The sequence below is a fragment of the Kogia breviceps genome, chromosome 6 (genome assembly GCF_026419965.1).
Source record: "Kogia breviceps isolate mKogBre1 chromosome 6, mKogBre1 haplotype 1, whole genome shotgun sequence".
Classification (NCBI taxonomy): domain Eukaryota; kingdom Metazoa; phylum Chordata; class Mammalia; order Artiodactyla; family Physeteridae; genus Kogia; species Kogia breviceps.
This window is the reverse complement of record NC_081315.1, coordinates 84027934-84055005: the sequence shown is the minus strand read 5'-3', so window position 1 is coordinate 84055005 and position 27072 is coordinate 84027934. Positions and strand designations below refer to the sequence as shown.

Genomic DNA, 27072 nt, shown 5'->3' with positions numbered 1-27072 from the left:
AATCTGATTTACATTTTAAAGGATCCCTTAGGCTGTGGCAAGGGGACAGCCAAAGTGGAAGCAGGGAGACCAGGAGGTTGCTGCAGTAAGCCAGGTGAGAGATGGTTAGCTGGCAAAGGTGGTAGCAGCAGGGATGGGAAGAAGTGGACAAATCTAGAATATATATTGAACACTGTAACTTAAGGCAAATTTAGCTAAGTTTATGACTAACAGACCCCAATACATTATTAGCATGTTTAGGATACTTTGTAGTATGTACTTATCCTTTGATGTTGAGGTGAAGAGGAAACTTTCTTCTCTTTTGGCACCACTGATAAAGCACTGGACTAAATGGGCACACATCCAAGACTCAATGTTAATAAAGAATATTAAGTGTGTAAAGTAAAGAAAAATCTTTTAGGATCTTACTCCCAGAAGCCTGGACAGCAGGTCAGTATTTGGAGTATATAGCAGCTATGGAATAGAACTAAACCTTTACCTGAATCAGATCACTAAATGAACAAAAACTTTTTAAACTTCCATATTGTCATCTCAGGCTATTCTGTGCCTGCTCTCTCAAGAGTTAAACAAGCAGAGCCTTGTCACACAGTGCATATTAATTCCATAAATCTTACAATAGCATCATAAGAGATTTGAAAGGAAATCTTTTAGAACCACGATTTTAATCATTATGGTGTGGCAAACATACAGTGAATATTCCCTAAAAGTTAAGGTCTACAAGTCCCTATCTGCAAAAATTTAAACTCTGTTACTCAAAAATGAAGTACTACTATGTGGAAAAGCAGGTTACAGAAAAGCATATGCAGTATGATACCACTTTTGTATAAAATACATAAATGCAAAAAAGTTTGGAAGGATATAAAACCACTGCTGACATTCTGGTGATCTCTGGATGGCAAGAATATTGATGACTTATTTTCTTCTTTTTTTTTTGCTTATCTGCTTTAATCAACATTGTCTCCAATTATCACTAATTATTTCATATAAACAAAAATATTCAGTTATACGTTAGCATAAAAGGTAAAAAAAAAAAAAAAGAACTTCAAGAAAACATAATTTCGTTTGTGTGTAAATCAGCTGAATTCCAACTGTGGTGTTAAGAAAAAAAGATCCCAGTTGCACACACGGAAGAAGAAATTTGTTAGGAAAGGTCCATGTTATGCCACACAAGGACATACCCTTCAAGGGAGTAGTCTAAATTCCTAAGACCTGGATTTGATAAGTGACAATCAATTTCGCACATAGCTCTGTTTTTCTTTCCTGCCGTTTGCTAAAGAAACACCTCAATTAATGAGTTCTCTGGGGTAAAACATTCTATTTTTTAAAACTAAGTTAGGACAAAAGGGAGGTCTGCTCTTCCGGTCTCGTTCTTGCGGTGGAAAAGTGCGGAGAGCGGCAGGGCTCGAAGCAGGCTACACTAGAGCAATCTGCGTGGCCGGTCATCTAAAGTGGAAGGGAACACAAGCCTTCTGCAAGGTCCATAGACTGGGCAACGAGAACGCCTCCTAAGGGTCTCGAGACTACGTCTGAAAGGTCTTACGCCATCCAAGTTATTCTACATACAGCTGCCAATGGTTTCTGACAGTAACACAAAAACTGGAAGATCTCTTTAAACACAGGTATTACGTGCAGGGAGCTCATCCGACTTTATAAAAAGCCAAGACATTCTCGTAAGGCCACATCTTCGATTTTGCAAACTAGGACAACTGAAAACATCCTACTGATTCTCTACGGCTAACAAACATCATCTTGGCTAAAAAAACACACAGAAACAGCCACTTTGGAAAACTGGCTTTAAATGGCAACATGAGACTTCAGGTACTCTGGTAACCAGTTTATCGCACTTTATCTGTTCCAATAAAGGGTGCTACCTCTTTACTGTCGGCTCTGGTTCCACTTACTCAAACAAAAAAAATGGAATCCTTCAAATTCACAGCACAGTAAGGGCTAAAAGCTCCAGCTTTCTGGACGGCAGCTTTCTAGTCTCATTAATCACAACAAAGGACGTATCCTACTGACTTCATCAAATCCGGCAAAGGCTGAGGAACAGAGGTAAATGATATAGTGTGAATTTCAAGGTTTGTGGGGTTTTCCTTCCAGCTACGACTCTCTCTTCTTTTTACTCCATTATACGCCTCCACCCGAGTTTACTGCTTGCCCTAAAAATGAAACCATCCCTGGCTACCATCCACTTCCCCTGCCAAGTCCCGACTCTGGTTTCCTGCAGAGAAAGCCAAATTTCAGGCTCTCCGCCTCGCTCTTCGCCGGGGGACGCGGGCTCGGCAGCAGCGGGCTTCTCCAGGTGCAGAGTCGCCAGCCCAGCCGGGGACTCACCGAGCCCGAGAAGCAGCCCCGCTCTGCCACAGCCGCCGCAGTCCGCCAGAGCCTGAGGAGCCACCAGGAAAAACCGGGGTGAGGGGAAGGTGGGCCGGCAAACGGCGGTGGGAGAAGGGGCAGACACTCACCCGCCCAGACAACAACCGATAGGGCGGGGAAGATGGGGGCCGGGACCAAGCCTCGGCAGAAAGACCGCCTGAAGCTTCCGGAACGCTGCAGCTGCTCCAGTCGTCGCTGCCGCCGCCGCCGCTCCTGACCGCTGCTTCCTCCCCTCCTCTGTTTTGATTCGACTGACCACGTCACTCTCAGCCACAAGACCCGGATCTGCCGGCTTCCGCGGGCGGCGGCGCAACAGATTGCAACGGCCCGAGACCCTCAGCAGGCGGCTTGCCGAGCTTGCGCGCGCCCTGCGCCTGCCCAGTAGGTCCGGGTAGGCGGGGCGGGCGTGAGCGTCACGCGGTTCGTGCGGGCGTGCAGCGCGGGGGTTGTAGTTCCGGTTGGGAGGGGTGGAGACAACCGCTCCGATATGGAGAGGGAAGGGCACGGCGCCTGTTGAAGTGGCCTGTGTGTCCTCTGCAGTGTGTCTCTCTTTGCCTGAGCTGATGACTTTCCTCGGCCGGAGTCTTTAGAATAGCGGGGGCAGCGGTAGACGTGGGCGCAAGTTGATGTCTTCTGAGACATGTAGAGATTGTTTTCGATCACTCAGGCCCAGGTGAAAATTGAGGATCGGGATTTAGTCTTATATGTACAACAGTACGTCAGACTTGGCAGTTATTCCCCTGTACCCTCCCTAACAGTGCATCCAGAAAGATGACTAAAAATCAGTTCAAGAGGAGTATTAAAGGCTGATCGAGAGATAGTGGGGAACTGGGAGGCAGTCAGCTCAAACCTTTGTTGCTTTGACCTTAGGGATTGAAATAAGGATAATACTTGTGGTGTAAGAACCTCATTTCTTTGTAAACTAAGTTGGTGCTTCCTACTCTCCATTCTAACCTTCTCAGTTTCCCCGCTAAACAACTGGGACCCAAGAGATTTCTACTCTGTTGTTTTCTTGGGTCCATGAATTGACAGACTTTAAAGGGGGACTAGTGGTGAAATGAAAGTGTGAGTTCCAAACAAAGATTTCACGAAGGTGCCTACTTGCCTGTCCTGCAAGAGAGGTGAAGGATAGTTGTAAGAAACTGTCTTCCTTACTCGGAGTTGACCTTTTCACCTAACCTGAACCTGGACTTCTACCTCAGTATTTGGTTAATCACCTCAACTAGCTGAATCACCTTCAGCAAATCAGTATCATCTGCAAGAGCTTTTTAAAAAAATTTTAATAGTACACTTTAACCTAATTATCCAAAATATTAGTTTCAACATATAATCAATATAAAAATTATTAATGAGATACTAATGTTTACCTCATACTAAATCTTCAAAATCGGGTGTGTATTTTACACTTTGGGCAAGGCTCAGTTTAGACTTTGAATATTGCAAGTGCTGGGTGTGGCTGGTGACCACCATATGAGACAAAACAGCTCTAGAGCATATGAGCTAACAGGCATCCAGGAGGGGACCTGGGACTAAGCTGGAGGCAAGACCTGAGGACAATCTTTTGGGGATGTCTGGCTGCTTATTTTGCCAAGTCTCCTTGTGCTCTGAGTTCTTTTAGAATAACCTACGTAGGAATAATTGCTGTGCTTTTAAAATAAAATATTCATAAAATGCCACATGGACTTAGAAAATCCTGTTCTAGATAAAGGTAGGTAAACAAAGAGAAGAGCTTTTTAATTAAAGCAGGTAAAATTTTCTAGAAAATGAAAATTTCTGGTAAGACTCAAAAGTGTTTCCTAGTTAATTAACAGATTACAAGTAGATAGAAGTCCAGCTACTTGGCTGTTACTTTGCACTCTTGAACTCTGTTTACTCAAATTCAGAATTTGAAGTGGAATCTAGTGCCCTAATGAAGTTCATAGGCTGACCTTGTAACAGAGGGTCTTTAATCTGTGGAACCTTAATTGTGTAACAAAGTCTCAAATATTTGGGTGCACCCATGCGCACATATGTGTTTGAAAACACAGCTGTGTTTAAAAGAACTGTATGCTGCAAAATTGGACTGGTACACAATATTGCAAAATTATCAGTATTTGCTTTATAAAGTAAATTACAGGAAAATCAAGGTGTTAGGATCTTTGGTAGCCAGCTTCCAAGATAACCCCCAGTGATTCTCCACTCTGGAAATATATACTCCTCCAGCCCTTTGAATGAAGGCTACTCTGACCTGTAGAATACAGCTGAAGGTGTGTGACTTCTGAGGCTAGGTCATAAAGGCACTGATTGCAGCTTTCCACCCTATTCTCTTGGATTGCTTGCTCTGGAGGAAGCTGGGCTCCATGAAACTCCACTCAAGCAGACCTGTGTATGAAGAAGCCCACGTGGAGAGGAACAAAAGCCTCCACCAACAGCTTCACCACTTTATCCTCATGTGAGTGAACTACCTTAAATGGGCTCATCCTGCAACCCCAATCAAGCATTCGATGACTCCTTGCCCAACATCTGCTTGCAATCTCATGAGAGATAGAAAGGCCCAGCTCTGACACGCAGACAGTGATACAGGATCATATGTGGGTTTTTGCCCTGATCTAAGTTCAACCTTTCAAAACTTTAAACAATGGAAGAATGAAAAAGTATGTGTGTAATTCTCTATATAAAGTAATTTAGAAAATAATGTAGAATTCCCACCATAGTACCTGGAACATAGTAGATAGTGAATATTTGTTGAATGGACACATAAAATTAAAAGACAGAAACCAACTGGGAAATATTTAGAGTAATGTATGAAGGACTCATACAAATCAATAAGAAGATATTAATGCCTCTAATACATGTATGAGTAAAGAGTATGAGTTGATGGTTTACACACAGAAAGGAGATACTAATGACTAATAGATATTTGAAAATCTTCAATCTCAGTAGTAATCAAAAATGCAAATTAAGATTTCCTTTTTTAACTACTACTTTAGGGAGTTGTGTTTTTTTTCTTTTTTAGCAGAGAGGGAGATATTTTTAAAGAGGAGTATCTAATATTGGTACTGTTAGCACTGCTGTAGAAATGTAAGTTGGCAGGTAATCAGTTTGGCAATATATACCAAGTTCCATAAAAATACCACATCTGTTGACCAATTTTCATTACTAGAAACTTAATGAAATAATTTAAAAGAGTAACACTGTAGAGATATGAATTACATTTATATGATGGGAGAAAAATAGGGAAATAACCTACGTAAACAATGGTAATGGAAAGGCTAAATGTTGCATTGTATGTTAGGATCTAAAAAACTCGAGAATAGAAATAATTTTAAGTGATTATAAGGAAGTTAATCACATTTTATAACGGAGGAAAATAAATCTAGAAATAATCTAAATATACAATGGATGGAATGGATGAATATGTTAAACTATGTTTTAGGCATTAACAAACTTGAAGGTATCTTCCCTTTCTGAACCAGATCCTACTTTGATTCTTGCTTTAGAAGAAGAAAATGTTTATAATATAAATATATGTTTTATATACTCATAAAAGCATTCTGGAAGATATTCTTATAACTATTGGCATTGGTTACTCTGGGGATGGGGTGAGAGGCTTCCTTATGATTTTTTACCCTTTGTATGATTTGAATTTTTTCATATCAATGCATTATTTTTACAATTCAAAATATCATTAATAATTTTTTTTTTTTTTTTGCGGTACGCGGGCCTCTCACTGTTGCGGCCTCTCCCGTTGCGGAGCACAGGCTCCGGATGTGCAGGCTCAGCAGCCATGGCTCACGGGACCAGCCGCTCCGTGGCATGTGGGATCCTCCCGGACCGGGGCACGAACCCGTGTCCCCTGTATCGGCAGGCGGACTCCCAACCACTGCGCCACCAGGGAAGCCCAATAATTTTTTTAACTTAAAAAAATTGCGGTTGTATTAGTCTGCTCAGGCTGCCATAACAGAATAGCACAGACTGGATGTCTTAAACAATAGATATTTAGGGGCTTCCCTGGTGGTGCAGTGGTTAAGAATCTGCCTGCCAATGCAGGAGACACAGGTTCAAGCCCTGGTCTGAGAAGATCCCACATGCTGCAGAGCAACCAAGCCCATGCGCCACAGCTACTGAGCCTGAGCTCTAGAACCCACGAGCCATAACTACTGAGCCCACGTGCCATAACTACTGAAGTACATGCGACTAGATCCCGTGCTCCGCAACAAGAGGAGCCACCGCGATGAGAAGCCCGCACAACACAACGGAGTAGCCCCAGCTTGCCGCAACTAGAGAAAGCCTGCACGCAGCAACAAAGACCCAACACAGCCAAAAATAAGTAAATTTATTTTTTTAAAAAAGCAGATATTTATTTTCTTGAAGTTCTGGAGGCAGGAAATCCCCAAGATCAAGGCAGGGTTAATTTTTGGTGAGACCTCTCTTCCTGGCTTGCAGATGACCACCATCTCACTTTGTCCTCACATGGCCTTTCTTCCGTGCAAAGGCACTGCTGGTTTCTCTTTCTCTTATAAGGACACTATTCCTACTGGATTAGGGCTTACCCTTATGACCTCATTTAACTTTACTTACACCCTTAAAGTCCCTATCTCCAAATAGTCACAATGGGGGTTAGGGCTTCAACATATTAACTTGGGTGGACACAAGTCAGTCCATTAACTTGTTAAATATATATAACATAAAATTTACCATCTTAACCATTTTTAAGTGTACAGTTCTGTGGCTTTAAATACATTCATTTGTTGTCACCAACATCTATCTCCAGAACATTTTCATCTTTACCAATTAAAACTCTGTGCCTATTATACTGTAACTCCCCAGTCTCCCTTCCTCCTAGTCCCTGGAAACCACCATTCTATTTACTGTCTCCGTAAATCTACTTATGGTACTTCATATAAGGGGACTTGTACAATATTTATCCTTTTATGACTGACTTATTTCACTTAGCATAATTTAAGGTCATCCACGTTACATATATATATATACACACACACACGCACACACCATATTTTGTTTATTCATTCATCCGTTGATTAAAACTTGGCTTGCTTCCACCTTTCGGCTACTGTGTATAACACGATTATGAACATGGCTGTACAAATATCTGTTCAAGCCCCTGATTTCAATTCTTTTGGGTATATAACCAGAGGGAAATTATTGGATCATATGGTTATTCTGTATTTAATTTTCTGAGGAATAATCATACTGTTTCACAGTGCCTGCACCATTTAACATTCCCACCAGCAGTGCATGAGGGTTCCAATTTCTCCACATCCTCACCAACACTTGTTACTTTGTTTTTGTTTTTTAATATTAGCCATCCTAATGGGTGTGAGTTGGTATTTCATTGTGGTTTTGATTTGTATTTCCTGATAGTATGTTTTCACATGCTAATTGTCAATTTGTATACCTTCTTCAGAGAACGATCTATTCAAGTCCTTTGCCCATTTTTTCTTTCTTTCTTTTTTTTTTGGCTGCACTGGGTCTTTGTTGCTGTGTGCAGGCTTTTTCTAGTTGTGGCGAGCAGGGTCTACTCTTCATTGTGGTGTGCCGGCTTCTCATTGCAGTGGCTTCTCTTGTTGTAGAGCATGGGCTCTAGGCATGCGGGCTCAGTAGTTGCAGCACACAGGCTCAGTAGTTGCGGTGGGTGGGCTCAGTAGTTGTGGTGTGTGGGCTCAGTAGTTGTGGCACACGGGCTTAGTTGTTCCACAGCATATGGCATCTTCCTGGACCAGGGATTGAACTCATGTCCCTTGCATTGGCAGGAGGATTAACCACTGTGCCACCAGGGAAGTCCCTTTTGCCCATTTTTTAATTGGTTGGGGTTTTTTGTTGTTGTTAAGTTGTATGAGTTCTTTATGTATTCTGGATATTAATCCCTTATCAGATACATGATTTGCAAATATTTTCTCTTATTCTGTGAGCTGCCTTTTCACTCTGTTGATAATGTCCACAAAAGTTTTTAATTTTGATGAAGTTCTATTTATCCTTTATTTTGATGAAGTCCAATTTAATTTATTTTTTCTTTTGTTGCCTGTGTTTTTGGTATAATCTCCAAGAAATTATTGCCAAATCCAAAGCCATGAAGCTTTTCCCCTGTTTTCTTCTAAGATTTTTATAGTTTTAGCTATTACATTAGGTCTTTAATCAATTTTCAGCTAATTTTTATATATGGTGTAAGGTAAGGGTCCAACTTCATTCTTTTGCATTTGGATATTCATTTTTCCCAGCATTTGTTAAAAAAGACTATTCTTTCCCCATTGAGTGATCTTAGTACCCTTGTCAAAAATCATTTTATTATGTATGTGAGTGTTTTTCTCCTAGGTTCTCTATTCTATTACATTTGTGTTTATATATATCCATCTTTATGCCAGTACCACATTATTTTGATTACCATGGCTCTACAGTAAGTTTTGAAGTCAGGAAATGTGAGATTTTCAACTTTGTTCTTTTTATTTTTAAGATTGGTTTGGCTATTCAGGGTCTCTTGTGATTCCATCTGAATTCTAGGATAAATTTTTCTATTTCTGCAAAAAAAGTGTCATTGGGATTTTGATAGGGATTGCATTGATCTATAGTATCAATATCTTAGTAATATAAAATCTTCCAATCTGTGAACACAGAATGTCTTTCCATTTATTTGTGTATTTAATTTCTTTCAGCAATTTTTTTTTTTTTTTTTTTTTTTTGCGGTACACGGGCCTCTCACTGTTGTGGAGCACAGGCTCCAGATGCCCAGGGTCAGCGGCCATGGCTCATGGCCCTAGCCGCTCTGTGGCATATGGGATCTTCCCGGACCAGGGCATGAACCCGTGTCCCCTGCATCGGCAGGCAGATTCTCCATCACTGCGCCACCAGGGAAGCCCGCAGCAATGTTTTCTAGTTTTCAGTGTATTCGTTTTTCACCTCCTTGGTTAAGTTTATTCCTAAATATTTTATTCTTTCTGATGCTATTATAAATAGAATTTTTTAAATAAAGATTTCTACTTTTCATCTCTCAGATTTGCTTCAAATACTCTTACAGTTCACTATCTTCTTTTTCATTTTATTCATTATAATTTTAATGTACTAAGATTAAATTTGAAAAATTTAGTCAATTGTTTCCTATTTTCCTTTGAGATTCTTGTTTGTTTGTTTGGTTTTTACTTCTGAGCTAGAAGGTTATCTTCATTTCAGTAGGTATTTGTTGAATACCTACTGTGTGTTGGGCACTAGGGGCACATTTATGAATATGAAAATCCTGAGTCCAACAAAGAACATTCAGATCCAAACATTTAATAAATATTTAGTTCAAATGTCTTCTAACTTCTCAATTATTTATTATATTTAAACTCTTAATTTATTTGGAATTAATTTTGATTAAAAATGCTACTCCAATAAAGTTAATGAGGCAGTTCAAATTCACAGTAGAGCTGTTTTATTGTTCGGTATAAGACCTTCACTGTTGAAGGTAGTTATACAACTTAAATTCAGTAGAAATAGATCTTGAAAAAGTATGTTCACTTTTATAGTCATAGGAATAAATCAAATTACTCCTATATTTTGAAAAGTTTGACATTTCATTGCTATCTTACTATTTCCTGAAGATAGAGAACATGAGTTGTATTTTCATAATTTAAAACTTCAAAGGCAAACAAGATTTTATATATTCACTTTTTGCTATGTAGTAATTGATATATTGACAATATCCTATGTACCAATTTTTAAGAAAGTAATAGAATGATTTTTCAAGATTTTGTGTAATAAAAAATTGGAGAAGGGGGCCTACTGAAGGAAAATAAGGAAGACTTCAGAAATTTTATGGGAAGAAAGAAAGACATTTAGGATGAAATAAATAAAAGGCAAACTATTTGTGCTCTGACCCTGGGGATAATGTTTAATAATAAGTGTGGAGAAGCAGATGTGATAGCTTCAGTATTGTTGCCAACTGCGCTTCAACATTTCTTCTTTTTAGAAATATTACTTATTTCATCCTCTGAAGCATGTTAAACACACACCTACCCACACCCCACACACACACACAAAGATAATTGAGTTCTGGAATTCATTAAGTTATGTCTATTTTTATTCCCCAATCTCCATCTAATCTGTCACAAAGGTATTTCAGTCTTTTTCCCTAAAGTTTAAAAGGATATCACCTTCTGCTATCAGGATATTTTTTCTCCTAATGTGATATTTAGGATTGTAAATCTTGAAGGACCCCCAAGTATTACAGGAGGATTTTAAATGCCTCTTCCTAACCATTATATTATCTCTTTATGTGATTAAATCCACAGACTTTTAGCTTCAGCCACAATCCAAATGGCATACTAGCAAAGGTGTAAGAGATAAAAAGAGCAGGAAATAGGGCTTTCCTGGTGGTCTAGTGGTTAAGGCTCCATGCTCCCAACACAGGGGGCCCAGGTTCAATCCCTGATCAGGGGACTAGATCCCACATGCCGCAATGGAGGATCCCGCGTGCCGCAACTAAGACCCAGTGCAGCCAAATAAATAAATAAACATTTTTAAAAAAAGAGGAAATAGAATCATGGAGAGGTCAAGAAGTCCAGGAATTCTACAGGGCCTTGTGATTTTTCTTATATTGTAACAAAGATAAATAAAGGTAGATATGCAGACAGTACAAAAATCCTGAAATGGAGTCCAAATGCCAAATTAATGGAAGAATAAAACTGATGAAAAGATGTTCTTTCCTGAGACAGGCTTTAATCTATGATCAGATCTGACTAGAATTCTTTTGGATCTGGAAAGGAGGCTATGCACCTTGAGGAGGAAAGGTAATTGGAAAGTAAACTAGGATATCAGGGGTGCTCTGGAAGGTTCCAATGTAATCTCTGGATAGGGTTGTGGATCAGTGACAGCCCAGACACTTAATTAAATAGCACAATATATGTGAAAATGCTTTGTAAACAGTAATGAACTAGACTATTAAAAAAAACAGCTAGTACTGAAACTTGTAAAATTTGTCTTATGCACATATTTGCAAGTCACTACCAGAAATGATTCACTTATGCTGCTAATTATATGAAACAGCATTGGAAAGGAGTCCAACTCATATCATTGTCTATGTCAGGGATTTTTTTCATTTTAAGTGAAATTAGATCCTGTTTTTGAGCCCAAAGCTAAGAATACACAATGCTACCTATTCTATGTTTGAAGAACCATCAGCTTTTGGAGTCTATCCCTTCCCCACTGGGCCCAGCGAGAGGTACCAGTTAAGAAAATCATCACTACCCACACCACTATCCCCTTCCTCATATAAGGGGAAGACAGAACAAGTGAAGGTTGCCTTTTGGCAGGGAATGCAGTGTTCTAAGTGAGGTTATTCTCTCTTCTTATATTGTGAAAGAGGATAGAGATTTTTTCCCCTTGTCTAAGACTGGGGAGGGAGTCACCAAAAAAATCACTAATAAAGTAGGGGTGCTTGAACCCTCTGAACCATTATCAGCTTCAATGAGTTGAGATTGGTGATAGCCTCTGGACTAAAAATTGCCAAACCATTGTCCTGGTGCTGCTAGGGAATAGAAAAAGCAACAGAGAGTAGGGAAAGCTGAGAGAGGGAGGTGTCAGAGTGGTGGGGCACTCTTTATTTCTACTGTTCGGAATGGTGAAAAGATTCCCAAGAGTCAAGTGGTACTGCGTGGTATAGCAATGGTCTAGACAGTGGTCAATTACCACATATATGCACAAATGCATATGCAATGCATACCCATACCAGCCTTCTATTACCCATTTCAAGCAGCCAAAGAGACTTCTGGGGTTTCTAAATCCCAATTACAAATTTTGGGTAGAGAAAAGCCAATTGGCCTAGCTTAGTTTACTCCTGGGGGCTGGGGGCTGAAAAGGTAATATCACGTGTGAGCAAACTCTTGGAGGAAGAGGCACAGACAAGCTAATTTAAAGCAGAGAAAGGGTGGATAGGAAATGAGAGACATCATAGCACAGTTATCTACAACCAATATTTTGATAAAACCAAAATCATGAACATGACCCATTGTAAAAAGAAAACATGTTCCATTTCCTGCCCAAATCTTCCATTTTGAGTTAAAAATCTCAAGGAGAAAAAGAGAAAGTACTAACTTGGAATAACTGTAGCTTTAGTTAATCATTATGTAACTGACTTCCAGGCAAATGTTTCTTGGACCAGGAAGAAGGTTCACAGTCCACAAATAGTCATCACAGTCAGCAATGATAACAAACACCTATTGAGTGCTTATAGAAGGACAGATCTTGCTGTTGCAGTCTTGGTTCAGTTCAATTAAATTGAGTACCTTCTATGAGCAAATAATTGTGTGGAGTTCTGTGCTGGTGCTGGGACAACTTGGAATCCACGTTAAAAATCTTAAGTATACAACTTGAATTTTTACATATGTAAATACTCATGTAACTGCCACCCAGGTCAAGATATAAAAGATATACAGATTCCAGGGCTTCCCTGGTGGCGCAGTGGTTAAGAATCCGCCTGCCAATGCAGGGGACATGGGTTCAGGAAGATCCCACATGCCGGGGAGCTACTAAGTTGGTGCACCACAACTACTGAGCCCATTCACCTCAACTACTGAAGCCTGCGCACCTAAAGCCCGTGCCCCGCAACAAGAGTAGCCCTCGCTCGCTACCATAGAGAAAGCCCGTGGGCAGCAACGAAGACCCAACGCAGCCAAAAGAAAAAAAAAAAAAAAAAAGGTGCCCCTCTTGAAGGAACTTTGATACACTAAAGGCTAAATTTTACAAACGTATTAGAGAAAATAACGATTATTTACACTGTAAAGAGTTTTTAATTTGTAAGGTGATTCTCTATATAAGCATTATTATACATAAGTGTCCCAAACTGGAAACTATCCACTTGTTCTTCAATAGATAAATGGATAAACTGTAGTTCATCCACACAATGGAATACTACTCAACAATAAACAGAAATGGATTACTGGTACATACAACAACATGGATGAATCTCAAATGCATTATGCTAAGCGAAAGAACCCAATATCAAAAGATTACATGCTGTATGTTTCCATTTTATATGACATTCTGAAAAAAGCTAAAATACAGGAACAGATATAATGCACACAGGTCAGTGGTAGAGCAAGACGGTGTGGAAAATGATGTAAATACAAAGGGGCAGCAGGAGGGAATTCATTCAGGTGCTCAACTGTTTTCTAGACTGTCTGTGGTGGTAGCTACAAGAACTTATGAGTGTATAAAATCTCCTAGAAATGTACCCACACACTCACACATACACACGATTTTGTATGTAAATTTTTTAATTCAAAAGAATTCTCTGCATAAAGAACTTCCTTGATGCTTAAAAATGTTACTTTGGGGCTTCCCTGGTGGCGCAGTGGTTGAGAGTCCGCCTGCCAATGTAGGGGACATGGGTTCGTGTCCCAGTCCAGGAATATCCCACATGCCGCGGAGCAGCTGGGCCGGTGAGCCATGGCCGCTGAGCCTGCGCGTCCGGAGCCTGCGCGTCCGGAGCCTGTGCTCCGCAACAGGAGAGGCCACAACAGTGAGAGGCCCGTGTACCGCAAAAACAAACAAACAACAAAAAAACATTTTCATCACTCCAAAAAGAACCCCCATAATCATTAAGAATCACTTCCCATTTACCTCCTCCTTCCATCCACTGGCAACCACTAATGTGCTTTCTATTTCTGTGGATTTGCCTATTCTGATGTAGCAGGAGAATTTCTGGGGCATATGGTAACTCTAAATTCAACATTCTAAGTAGCAATCAAACTGTTTTCCAAAGTGGCTATACCATTTTACATCCCATCGGTAATGTATGAGAGTTCCAATTTCTCTGCATTCTCACTGACACTTGTTTTAAAAAAATTTTAACCCCCTTATTGCATATGAAGAGGTATCTCAATGTGGTTTTGATTTGCATTTCCCTAATGACTAATTATGTGGGACATCTTTGCATGTGCTTAGTGGCCATTTGCATATCTTATTTGGAGAAATATTCATATCTTTCACCCACTTCTTAATCAAATTGTCTTTTTATTGTTGAGTTGTAAGAGTTCTTTATATATTCTGGATAAAATATCCCTTATCAAGTATATGATTTGCAAATATTTTCTCTTCAGTGGGGTTGTGTTTTTACTTTCTTGATAGTGCCCTTTGGAGCACAAAGGTTTTTAATTTTGATGAAATCCAGTTTATCCTTTTTTTTTTTTTTTGCTTTTGGTGTCATATCTAATAAACTATTGCCTAATCTGAGGTCATGATGATTTGCCACTATATATATATATATTTTTTTGTGGTACGCAGGCCTCTCACTGTTGTGGCCTCTCCCGTTGCGGAGCGGCCGTGGCTCAAGGGCCCAGCCGCTCCACGGCATGTGGGATCTTCCTGGACTGGGGCACGAACCTGTATCCCCTGCATCGGCAGGCGGACTCTCAACCACTGCACCACCAGGGAAGCCCGCCACTATATTTTTAAAAATATTTTATTTATTTATTTATTTGGTTGCCATGGGTCTTAGTTGCAATGGGTGGGCTACTTAGTTGCAACGGGTGGGCTCCTTAATTGCGGCATGTGGGGTCCTTAGTTGTGGCATGCAAACTCTTAGTTGTGGCACGCATGTGGGATCTAGTTCCCTAACCAGGGATCAAACCTGTGCCCCCTGCATTGGGAGTACGGAGTCTTAACGACTGCACCACCAGGGAAGTCCCTGCCCCTATATTTTTTTTCTGAGTTTTATAGCTTTAGCTCTTATACTTAGGTTTATGATCCATTTGAATTAATTTTTATATGATGTGAGTTAGGGATCCTAGTTAATTCCTTTGCATGTGGAGACCCAGCTGTCCTAGTACCATTTGTTGAAAAGACTATTTCTCCCCATCTTTTTAATAATTTTAATAGTTTTAGTTTGCTTTGGCTTCTTAAAGATCTCCAAGATGTAAACTGTATTTGCTTTTTTTCTTCCGGTACGCGGGCCTCTCACTGTTGTGGCCTCTCCCGTTCTGGAGCACAGGTTCCAGACGCGCAGGCTCAGCGGCCATGGCTCACCGGCCCAGCTGCTCCGCGGCATGTGGGATATTCCTGGACTGGGACACGAACCCATGTCCCCTACATTGGCAGGCAGACTCTCAACCACTGCGCCACCAGGGAAGCCGTGTATTTGCTTTTTGAAAAATAATGATTCCTGGTACAATAATAGATAGCTTGTATTATTCTTAGGGACAAAAAAAGTGTAACTATTTACAAACGTAACTTTTAGTACTAGTTAACGCTTTCCCAACTGTTATGGTCTCTCCCGTTGTGGAGCACAGGCTCCGGACATGCAGGCTCAGTGGCCATGGCTCACGGGCCCAGCCGCTCCACGGCATGTGGGATCTTCCCGGACCGGGGAACGAACCCGTGTCCCCTGCATCGGCAGGTGGACTCTCAACCACTGTGCCACCAGGGAAGTCCAAGCACACCATTTTTAAAGTGCAAAGATATTGATAGAGAACCTTTTACTGATATCCAATGATGACTTTATTAGAATTAGAGCATGGATTCTCCATCTAACTTCAAAGTTTACATTTTTAAACACAATTTATATAATCTGGGACTTTGGCACAGTGGTTAAGAATCCATCTGCCAATGCAGGGGACACAGGTTCAAACCCTGGTCCGGGAATATCGCACATGCCATGGACTAACTAAACCCGTGTGCCACAACTACTTAGCCTGCTCTCTAGAGCCTGTGAGCCATAACCACTGAGCCCGCGAGCTGCAACTACTGAAGCCTGCGCGCCTAGAGCCGGTGCTCTGCAACAAGAGAAACCACCACAATGAGAAGCCCGCGCACCGCAAGTAAGAGTAGCCCCCACTCGCTGCAAATAGAGAAAGCCCGCATGCAGCAACAAAGACCCAGCGCAGCAAAATAAATTAATTAATTAAATTTAAAAATTTATATAACCGAACAGAAAACATTTGCGGCAGGTTTATAGAGTAGTAACTTTTTTTTTTTTTTGGTACGCGGGCCTCTCACTGTTGTGGCCTCTCCCGTTGCGGAGCACAGGCTGCGGACGCGCAGGCTCAGCGGCCATGGCTCACGGGCCCAGCCGCTCCGCGGCACGTGGGATCTTCCCGGACCGGGGCACGAACCCGTGTCCCCTGCCTCTGCAGGCGGATTCTCAACCACTGCGCCACCAGGGAAGCCAAGCCCTAGTGGTAACTTATTTAAGCTGAGCTATGATTCCCAGAAATTCCCTCCCCTACATACTTACAGGTTAGCCTGGACGATAGAAGACGTTTTGTGTGAGATTTAAGAAGGCAGCAGTAAAACAGCAGCTATATAAAAAAACAAAACAAAACCAAAAAACAGCTTTTTTGAGACATAATTCGCATACCATACAACTCACCATTGTCGTCATCTTTTTACACTCAGAGGGTCAGTGCAGCGTATCAGGTACTGTTGTAGCTCACACAGGTTGTCACTGATTTTTTGACTCACTTTGGAGATGTGAGGCATCCGCTGGATCCACAGCAATCCATTTCCTGCTGGATCTCCTTCTTCAGTTTCTCCAACTCTCCTCCTGGGTTTACTGTACATTTAGCTTCATAATGAAGGATACTAGCTTCTATTGCAGGTCATCTGAATCACTAAGGTTAGAAGCTTAGAGGTGGTAAGGGAACAAGGCAGGTTCCACCTTGTCTTTGTTCTTCCCCACTTCATGTCCATCTTTCCTTCTTGACTTCCTGCCATGCTAGCATCAGGTCCGGCACCAGACATAGAAGCAAAAGCCATACATAAACTATCTAACCAGTTTCCACAATTGTGTAAGGTCAAATCTCTATAAAACATACTATATTATTCCCAGTGGTACTATTTCTCTGATCAAATCCTATTACAGCTTTACATACTCGCTATCTTTGAGAATCCTTTCTATCAATAAGAAATCCAGGGCTTCCCTGGTGGCGCAGTGGTTGAGAGTCCGCCTGCCGATGCAGGGGACGCGGGTTTGTTCTCTGGTCCGGGGAGATCCCGCATGCCGCGGAGCGGCTGGGCCCGTGAGCCATGGCTGCTGAGGCTGCGCGTCTGGGACCTGTGCTCCGCAACGGGAGAGGCCACAACAGTGAGAGGCCCGCGTACCACAAAAAAAAAAAAAAAAAAGAAAAAAGAAAGAAATCCAAAGGTATAATTAATGGAGTCAAGTGGCGTATGCAACCTCCACCCCTATTTTAAAATGTTTGTCTATAGGGTATTTTATCCAGCCACTGATTTATGAGCTCTTGTTTCTTACAGTATTCAGCTCAAGATGATAATTTGATATATCAGTTGAACACCAAGATTATATAAAATGGCTTGGGAGTAAAGAATAAACTTTTAGATCCATTGAATATATGTGCACAATGTACAATACTGGTTAGGCTTGCTAATCAACCCCTTAGGGTGATAGAATTAATTTAAGGGATATGGCATGCTACTGTAAAAGGAATGAAAATTAAAATATGTTTAAAATTTAGAATGTATGGGACTTCCCTAGTGGTCCAGTGGTTAAGACTCTGCACTCCCAATGCAGGGGGCACGGGTTCGATCCCTGGTTAGGGAACTAAGATCCCACATGCCGTGTGGTATGGCCAAAAAGAAAAAGAAATTTAGAACATAGATTTTTTCAAATTTATGTGAAAGTATTACCTCTACCTGAATGTATAATTGATATAGGTATGTTTGAATGGAAATTTCTCCTCTATTAGGTAAAATTTTAAAAGGAATGATACATCCATCGACCTTTTGGCCAACACTAGTTGAACATGCAAAATGGGAGCCTTTAGAGTAACCTAAGACTGGCTTTGCCTGCTGCTGTTGTGGAATTGGGTCCCTCACTTCCACCAATTTTTCAAGGATATTAGGCAATTTGCCTGGTTTGCAGATAGATGTTCCAGAATTGAAGGTCATGGTTCAGTAAGGAAAGCTGTGATTTGGTGTCCAGCAGATAGTAAAATTCTCATGAGGGAAGATAAGAACAACTTGGTCCAGGGAGCTAAGTTATAGGATGTATTCCTGTCAGTGATAGAATTAGATACAAGTAAATGTCCTACTTTTTGAGTGTATACTGACTCTTGACCAATGGATATGCAATTTGGTCTGGCAAGTGGGCCATAGATAACTGGATGATAAAAGGGGTACTACTCTTTGGAAATCTTTTTTTTTTTTTTGGCAGTACGTGGGCCTCTCACTGTTGTGGTCTCTCCCATTGCGGAGCACAGGCCCCGGATGCGCAGGCTCAGCGGCCATGGCTCACAGGCCCAGCTGCTCCGCGGCCTGTGGGATCTTCCCGGACCGGGGCACAAACCTGTGTCCCCTGCATCGGCAGGTGGACTCTCAACCACTGCGCCACCAGGGAAGCCCCTGGAAATCTTTATGCAAATTCTAAGAGCAAACCAAAGTGGGACATGTGAATGCTCAGCAAAGAAGCCTTAGGCAGGGAATCAACAAGTTGATGACTTAGCTTGACCACTTGAAGTGGCAACCTGGGTCCATGAAATGAGTTGACATGGGGGAATTCAAACCATGCATCAATGGACCAAATGACAAATATACCAGTGGCCCTTACTGAAGCTTAAACCATTAATAATAATTATTCTGTTTGCCATCAGAAAAGCAGTGTTTGCAATTAGCCCTGGGAAGTATTCCCAAGGGAGAATGTCCAGTTCATAGCTGGCAAGTAGGTAATATTGACCCTTTATCTATTGCCCTAGGGGAACTTAGATGGATATTAACAGAACCTGATTCATATTCTGGGTTTGGCTTTGCATACCCAGTGACTGAAGCCAATGTTTTTAATATAATCAAAAAATTAGAATAGGGCTTCCCTGGTGGTCCAGTGGTTAAGATTCTGCAATTCTACTGCAGGTGGCATGGGTTCAACCTCTGGTCAGAGAAGTTCCACATGCCACGTGGTGCAGCCAAAAAAAAAAAAATGTTAGAACAAAAATCTTGTACCAGTTTGGCCCTCCTAGTCACATTTCCTCGGATCAAGACACTCACTTCTCTGCCCACATGGTACTAAAATGGGCAAAGAAACATCACGTTCAATGGACTGGACTTATCATATTCTTTATCACCCTCAAAGTGGTAGATTAATAGACAATTGAACTAAGCACAGCTGCTTAAAAAGATGTAGGGGTGATGATAGATTGAAGGATTGGTCTACAAACCTATAGTTTGTATTTTGCAACTTAACACAAAGTTGACTAACGTCATGTCTCCATTTGAAAAATTGTTATGCTTTTACAGTGGAAGTAGGGAAAAAAGAATGAGAAATGATGCAGGAATTTAAATACAAGTCCTCCATAATTTTCTTTTTCAGTGCTGTCTTAGTCTGTTTGCACTGCTATAACAAAGTGCCATAGGCTGGATGCTTTATGAACAACAGTTCTGGAGGCTGGCAGTTGGAGATCACGGTGCTGGCATGGTCAGATTCTGGTGAGGACCCTCCTCCAGGTTGCAAACTGCACCTGCTTATATCCTTACAAGGCAGAAAGCAGAGAGCAGCAAGCTCCCTCATGACTCTTATAAGGGCACTAACTCCCTTCATGAGAACTCTGCCCTTACAACCTCATTTAATCCTAATTACCTCCCCAAGACCTCACCTCCTAAAACCATCACATTGGGAGTAGGGTTTAACATATTCATTTGGGGGGTTACACAAAATTCAGTCCATAACAAATGCCAAATTCATAGTCTCTAGACTAGGTGTGTAATTAAGGCTCCAGAGGCTGATAATGTAAAACAAGATACTGTTCCTATTAATTTGAACCTAATGCAAGAATTCCAAAGAGATTGGTAGGATAGATTATCCCTTCCCCCACTTTGCCACATTGGGGCTAACTGTACCAATGTTTTGTTGCTGGTGGGCAGGATAGCTCCATTTTCTCTACTTACCTAATCTGACCCCCTACAATTAGGTATGGACTGAAAGGGAAATCCAGCCATGTCTCATCTTGCTACAAATCAAATGGACTAGCCCAGTGGTTGAACCACAGGGATCTATTTCAGGGAGGAAAGGTTTGGATTTAAATTAATGATTAATGAAAGAGAGGTGAAATTATTGCTGAGAGGAAAGGAGCCAATAAATGTGTTTTACAAAAGGGAAAATCCAGCAATTCTGATGAGGCTTAAAACAAAAGAATAATATTCTGTCTTAGCTTGGACTTCAATGCCTGTTGGGGAGAAAGACCCTGAAAAAACCTTTTCCCTTTTGAAGAGCCAAGAAGTGAGCTGAATGAAAAACAAACATCCAGAAGTAGTCTACATTCTCAAAATGAATGAAAAAAGGAGATCTCTAACTATGACTACATAGAAAAATACTAATGTGGCTATGTCTTTTGATTTTTGTTTCATAGGACATTATTCTTATGGAGAAGAATCAGCCTAAGGAAGATGTTAACTTAATTAATGGTAGATTGATCATGGTTCTTAATCATTCAGCAGATGTATACCTTAAAGTTCAGATAGCTATAGATCAGGGAGGCAAAAGAATTAAAAAATCATTATAAAAGTGTGAAAAAAGTTATGCTGTTCTTATTGAATGGTTTCGTTTCTGTTTAAATCTGTACCAACTCCTCACTGATTATTGCAAATGTTTAGAATCTGTGTGTGCATTCTGATTGCAAGGCAAGTTAACTTCTGTCAAACTAAGGATAATTGTTTTGTCGTAGAAAGCTCTTGACCACAAATTAGGGTGGTGAACCTTACTGTGACAGTTAATTCCAACAGGTCAGGAATCAGCCTGAACTGTTTTGCTAAAGTTCCTGCGTGGCACTGACCCTGGTCAAGGCATGAAACATATTCATTAACAGTGTTGTTTTGTAACCATGGGTCAGAGGAGTTTCAGGGTAGTTGCGGTTTGTACCACTTTGTCAACATTGATTATTAATATCAGTGAGATCAGTGTTTTATACCTGGTCTCAGCTCTGCTGTTGAGACTGGTTATTTGGCAGGAATTTGTCTATGTGACCAGAAAATACAAAAAATTCCACCTAAGACTCCATTTGGGGCTTTCTGCTTTCATGGTATTCTGTGTTCACATCAGTGGTTCCCAACCGCTGCATCTGACCTCAACTCTTACAGAGGGTGAACAAAGCAGCCCGACCTGGCCTCTCTGGGCTCCTTACAGTGAGTCAGCATTTGCAGGGATGCAATCCTTACTTTAATGCCATTGATATATCCTTTTCCTGTAATAAACTGTAAATTTTTTAAAAATATATTTATTTATTTGGGTGTGCTGGGTCTTCATTGAGGCATGCAGGATCTTTGTTGTGGCATGTGGATCTAGTTCCCTGACCAGGGATCAAACCTGGGCTCCCTGCATTGGGAGCATGGAATCTTAACCACTGGACCAACCAGGGAAGTCCTTAAAGTGTAAATTTACAAACATTGTCATTTTGAGTCCTTTGAATCTTCTTTAGTAATAAAACTCTATTTAACTTCTACTGTTAGTGCATGTATAGATATTACACATTAAATAAAGTATTCTAAGACAATAAGCCCATACAGGTTAGGTTATTATCAGGGGCTCTGTTTAAAGGATAAGAAAGGATGACAAAAGGATATAATATTACCTAATTAGGAGAAAAAAAATAATAGGCAGGCTATTTCAACTCTAGACCCGCCACTACGTAAGAGGAGAGTCAACACTGGCTGCTCCAATTCCAGTCAGAACCATCTTCAACACATAGAAGTTTATTTGAAATTAAAATACTTGGCTAAACTTTCAACTGCTATGATATCACAGTGTGGTTAGCCAAGAGTATGGTCAGATTCCAACAAATGATTTTATGATATTTAAAACATATAATCCTACAGTCTCCCCTAACTCCGAGCTAAGGGCACCATGGTTTATGTCTAAAATGAGACTCTGATTGGAATTCCCTGGCAGTCCATTGGTTAGGACTCTGCGCTTTCACTGCTGAGGGCCTGGGTTCAATCCCTGGTCAGGGAACTAAGATCCCACAAGCTGCATGGTGTCACCAAAGATAAATAAATAAATAAATTTAATTAAATGAGACTCCGGGGAAGTTTAAGGAGAGGTATTCATGAATAAATTGGTATGTCTGATGAAATACTTTGTAGCATCCAACATGAATTGAAATGGGAAGAAGTTGGAAACAGATACCTCCCACAGAACTTTCAGTTCTTGAATGTAAGTTATCTAGGGCTAGGGCAAAAGTTTTGAGACAGCACAAGATCAGTTAGATCCAAATGACAAGAATGAAAAAGTGATTATATTGGCAATAGTTTGAAAGTACAGTATAAGAACAAAGAAGTTTTACTCTAAAACTATAAAAACCAAGGTATTTGTATTTGAACCAGGAACAAAATCTAGGATGCAGTTTTCTGAGCAGACGATCTATATGGGTGGAGGCCTGCTTTCTCTACTGGAAGACTGACCTGACTTACAAACATAATTTGGGTCCAGATATCATTTTCAACAATTAAATCATAGATACTGAGTAATATAGGGCCAAAGACAAGACACTGTGGTTACTTAATGACTGAATAAATATGACACAGAAACAGAACACAGAGTTCTTGGCTTTGATAAATAGTTCTCCACCCAAACACTGGAAATCACATAAGCAGCAACTGCCATTAAATTATGGATGACTATGTCCATGAATTACTTGCAAACAGAGTAGATAGATCATCAGGGACAGTCATAAATAAAACCTAACAGTCACCAGCCAGCAATAGCTGAGCATTTTTGATGTCCGGCTTTCATGCTATGTGTAATTCTCACAATAATGCAATAGATAACATTATTACCTTTTTACAGATGAGGAAACTGAGAAATTTAAAACTGGAATTTAAAACTTCCACTCCAACTTTCTGACTTCAGAGCCAGAGCTTTTAATCTCTGTTCTCTAAAACTCTGTCTCTACATTGTTTCAGGCCATTGTTTCATGACCTGTGCTGAGTGGCTAGGGGCAACAATGGAGAAAGAATTTCTGAAAATAAAGCAGCTTACTAGACTTTAGTTACCCAAAAGTGATTACTTCAAATGCAGAATTCATCATAAAGAATTTATCCTACATCTTTTTTTTATATAAGTTGTGCATAATTTATGTCACAGCACCAATTAAATTTCTACTTTTATAAAATAGTTTCTTCATCATCATCATCCAGTGTTAATTGTAAACTGTGCATGGCATAGATGCTAGAATCAATCAGTCAATAAATCAAAAGTTTCATTAATTCCCAGTGTGATTCCTGATGCTTCCTAGTGTGCTGGGGATTTTATCAGGTGCCCATTCCCTTCAATAAAGCAAAACAATCCCTGCCTACACAAATTTTGAGAAGGCATTGCATGATAAAATTAGATAATGCAAAATAAAAGTTTTTAAAACAGAGGCTGAACTGTCTGATAAAGAGGTGCTTCTTTGCCCTTATCTTACTTATATGCAAAATGTATACATTTCAACTCATATTCTGAGAGGAGAAAAGCAACAAAAGAACCACTAAATTCACATTACATAAGGTAGACTTTTTTCCAAATGCAAACTTTTACATTTTAAACAATTTTGTCATATTTTTATTAAATGTTTCAAACAATGTTTCTGAAGACAACAGTATACTCAGGAGATGCTTCCTAGTGGTTTTACTAGCACAAAAATAACTTTTAGTTTCAAAAAAACTTTAAAAAATATGACACCAATGTTTGAGTTTAAGATCCAGAGTTCTTCAAATGTTCTTGCTTTTGGTTACACTTTTCCCTATACATTCATAAAATGTGCTTTCTTAGCCAAAGTTCCCACCATAAAAAAAAATCAATCAACAGATAATTACTGAGCATTCGCCATATATATAAGCCTTTGAAGGACATTGTGAGAGAGGAAAGGAAATAAATGACATGGCATTTGCCTATGAAGAACTACTGAGTTGGAGAGGTAAGAAAAAACAAATGAAAAATAAACTCTTTTGCCTCTCTCATGGCTACAGAGACGCTGTTACTACCCTGGTTCCACAAATACCTGCCTCTCTGGCCACGCCTCACTTTTTTTTGCTGTCTGCCATCACTAAGCATTGACCCTTTAATGTAACTGTTCCTCAACGATCTCTTGTTCTTCTTACCATACAATGTCACCCTACATGATCTCAAATTCTGCCAAGTCTTCAAATTAACATCAGTGCAAATGATTCCCAAATCTGCAACTCTTTGTGCTCTGGAATCACATTTCCAATTGCCTACTGGACTCATTCCAGTGGACTTTATCTCTTCTATATCCATTACACCCTAGTTCCAGAGGCAGGTTTCATTGGCCTAAGAATGATTCTGTGGTCTAAGAATCCTATCCAACCACCTTGCCAGTAATTGGTTTACATGAGCACAAAGCATTCTTCTGGCCTTAGGGACTGATTAATGCTGGGCATGAGATTCAATCTTGGCTTTGACAAATGAGGAAAGACCAATTCAGGGGGAGAGATGGCCCTTTTTTCTCCAGTATAGTCATGTGCAGGTGTGAGGCCAGAATAGTTGTGGTTTTCTTAAAAAACAGCCTAAGGAAGAAGCTACCATAGGGAAGAGAGCAGAGCCCAGAGAATCACTGGGAAATGGAACTGGAGACACTTCAGGTCAACCCTAAAGCCAATCCCACCTCTGGATTTCCAATTTGTGAGCCAAATACTGTCTTTATCATTTCAGCCATTTTGAATAGGGGTTTTTGTTGTTTGTGGCTCAAAATGTGTTAATTGATGTATTCATGTAAATAGGCTCCTTACTGTAAATAGGCTTACTTACACAAATTTTCAAAATATCTAGAACTGAGTTCATCAAAGCTTCTCCCAAACCTGATCCTCATTCTGTATTTCCAATGTTAGTTAATGGACTTACCATGGTCCTAATCACTTAAGCCAGAAATCCAAGTCATTTTGGATGCCTCCCTCTTTCGCAATCACATTGTTCTGTTATTTCTGCCTCCACAATGTATCTCACCTTGGTTCCTCTTTTCCTCCCCAATTCCCATTCCCCACTTCCATCACCTCTCATCTACAACACTGCAAAACCTCCTAACTGGAATCTCTCTACTCTTTCCTCTTCCTTAGATTCACTCAGCATGTTTCTGCCAGCAATCTTCCAAAACATACATAGATTCATGTCACAATCTTGTAGAAACTCTAATGGATTCCCATTACCTATAAAAACATTTCCTAAAATGTGTTCCATAGAACAATAGCCCCAGGAAATTATTATTTTCAAAAAAGTTGTTATGATCAAATAACTTTAGGAATTTCATCTGTGGTAGCCAAATTCCAGGCTAGTCCCCAATGATCCTTGTCTCTTGGTATTTACTCCCTTCTGTAGTGCTTTCCCACAATGCATCAGGGTTGGTCTATGTGACCACGGCAGAAGTGATGGTATGCCACTTCAAGGTTAGGTCATGAAGGCTCACTTCTGTGTTGGTCTTTCTTGGATCACTCATATCATGAGAAGAGGTCCACTTGGCAAAGATTTGAGGTCTCCAGTCAACAGCCACAGTCCACCTGCTGGGCTTATACCCTGTCTCTACTGGAGTGCTTAAATAGAATGTGGTAGAAGAGCCCATTCCTCCTCACTACCCTGTCCTTTCAGCCTCCACATATAAATACAACAGACTCTGCTGGAATAGTAATTAATTATTTATATAGAAAATCATACTATAGAAGAGGCAAGAGTTAACATATCAACTAACTTCAACTTTCCCTTGCATTCCAAAAGGGAAAGCACCCAAAGATTTCATTAGGAGGGAATCCTCTTTGGGCCCTCCCCTCCATTCCTAACAGGAAATTCCAGGCTCTGCCCCTTCCCCTACCCAAAGTACCCCCTCTTTAAGACACTCAGTCCTACAAACCCCACCCTATTCCTGGGGGGGAAAAAAACTGCTCTTGTTCATTCCATAGGAAGAGATTCATCCCCTAGACCCTTCTCCCTTAATATTCCCTAGTCTAGCCCTATGGTCTCAAAGAGGGACTACAAGAGCAGAAGAAAGGCAGCACAAATCACTACAAGAAGGCTGACTACATTGCACATCAATACTAATTTTCTCTTGCTGGACAAGAACTTTCTGAACTTCAACTAGGTGGGCATTAACACTGCCAGTCCCTTGGTCATATATGAAGTGAGACTATCTCCCAAGGACTTGCATTAATGATTTTTCTTGAAGGCATCAAAGTCTAAATTCATACTGAAGAAAGAATGTGTCCTCTGTCATCAAGACCCCCAGTTGAGTTAATAACTTCCCAATTTTTTTTCCTACTCCTCCAAGGAACTTGAGGGCACCACAAATTTACTTACTGGCTATTAAAGTCTCCTCTCTCCCTCTAACTCAGAGATTGGCACCAGTCTCAATTATGTTCTTTGGACTCAGACACTCTTCCTGATAAGAGGTGAGAAAGAGATTGTTAATTAATTACTTTCCAATATAAGAGCATGATTCAATGAAAGCAAGGACAAAAAAGATCAGAGGAAAACAAAGCAAAACAAAATAGTTGATAGCCTGAATGCCTAACTCCAGGAGAATGTTTTCATGTTCATTCATTCAACTACCATTTATTGAGTGCCTGATATATACTAGGCTTTGTGGGTACAAAGACAAGTTGAGGTGTATAAGATGTAAGACATGATTCTCTGAGAGCTCATAGTTTAATAGAGTATTTATTGCTGAGAAATTGTTTGGCCAGGTGTTTTAACCTCCAATCTAAATGTCTTAAATGAGGCACTTCAATTTCCTTGTTCTC

At 40.4% G+C, this 27072-nt stretch overlaps 1 protein-coding gene across 1 annotated transcript in view; it reads right to left on the bottom strand.

Annotated features, from left to right (window-relative positions):
* SMIM14 (small integral membrane protein 14) overlaps window positions 1-3051 on the bottom strand; it is a 66939-nt gene extending 63888 nt beyond the window's left edge. Inside the window, exon 1 of the mRNA XM_059067110.2 lies at window positions 2466-3051. The gene's annotated coding sequence lies outside the window, so the exon portion shown is untranslated. The remainder of the gene's footprint in view (window positions 1-2465) is intronic.
* Window positions 3052-27072: the final 24021 nt, after the last annotated feature.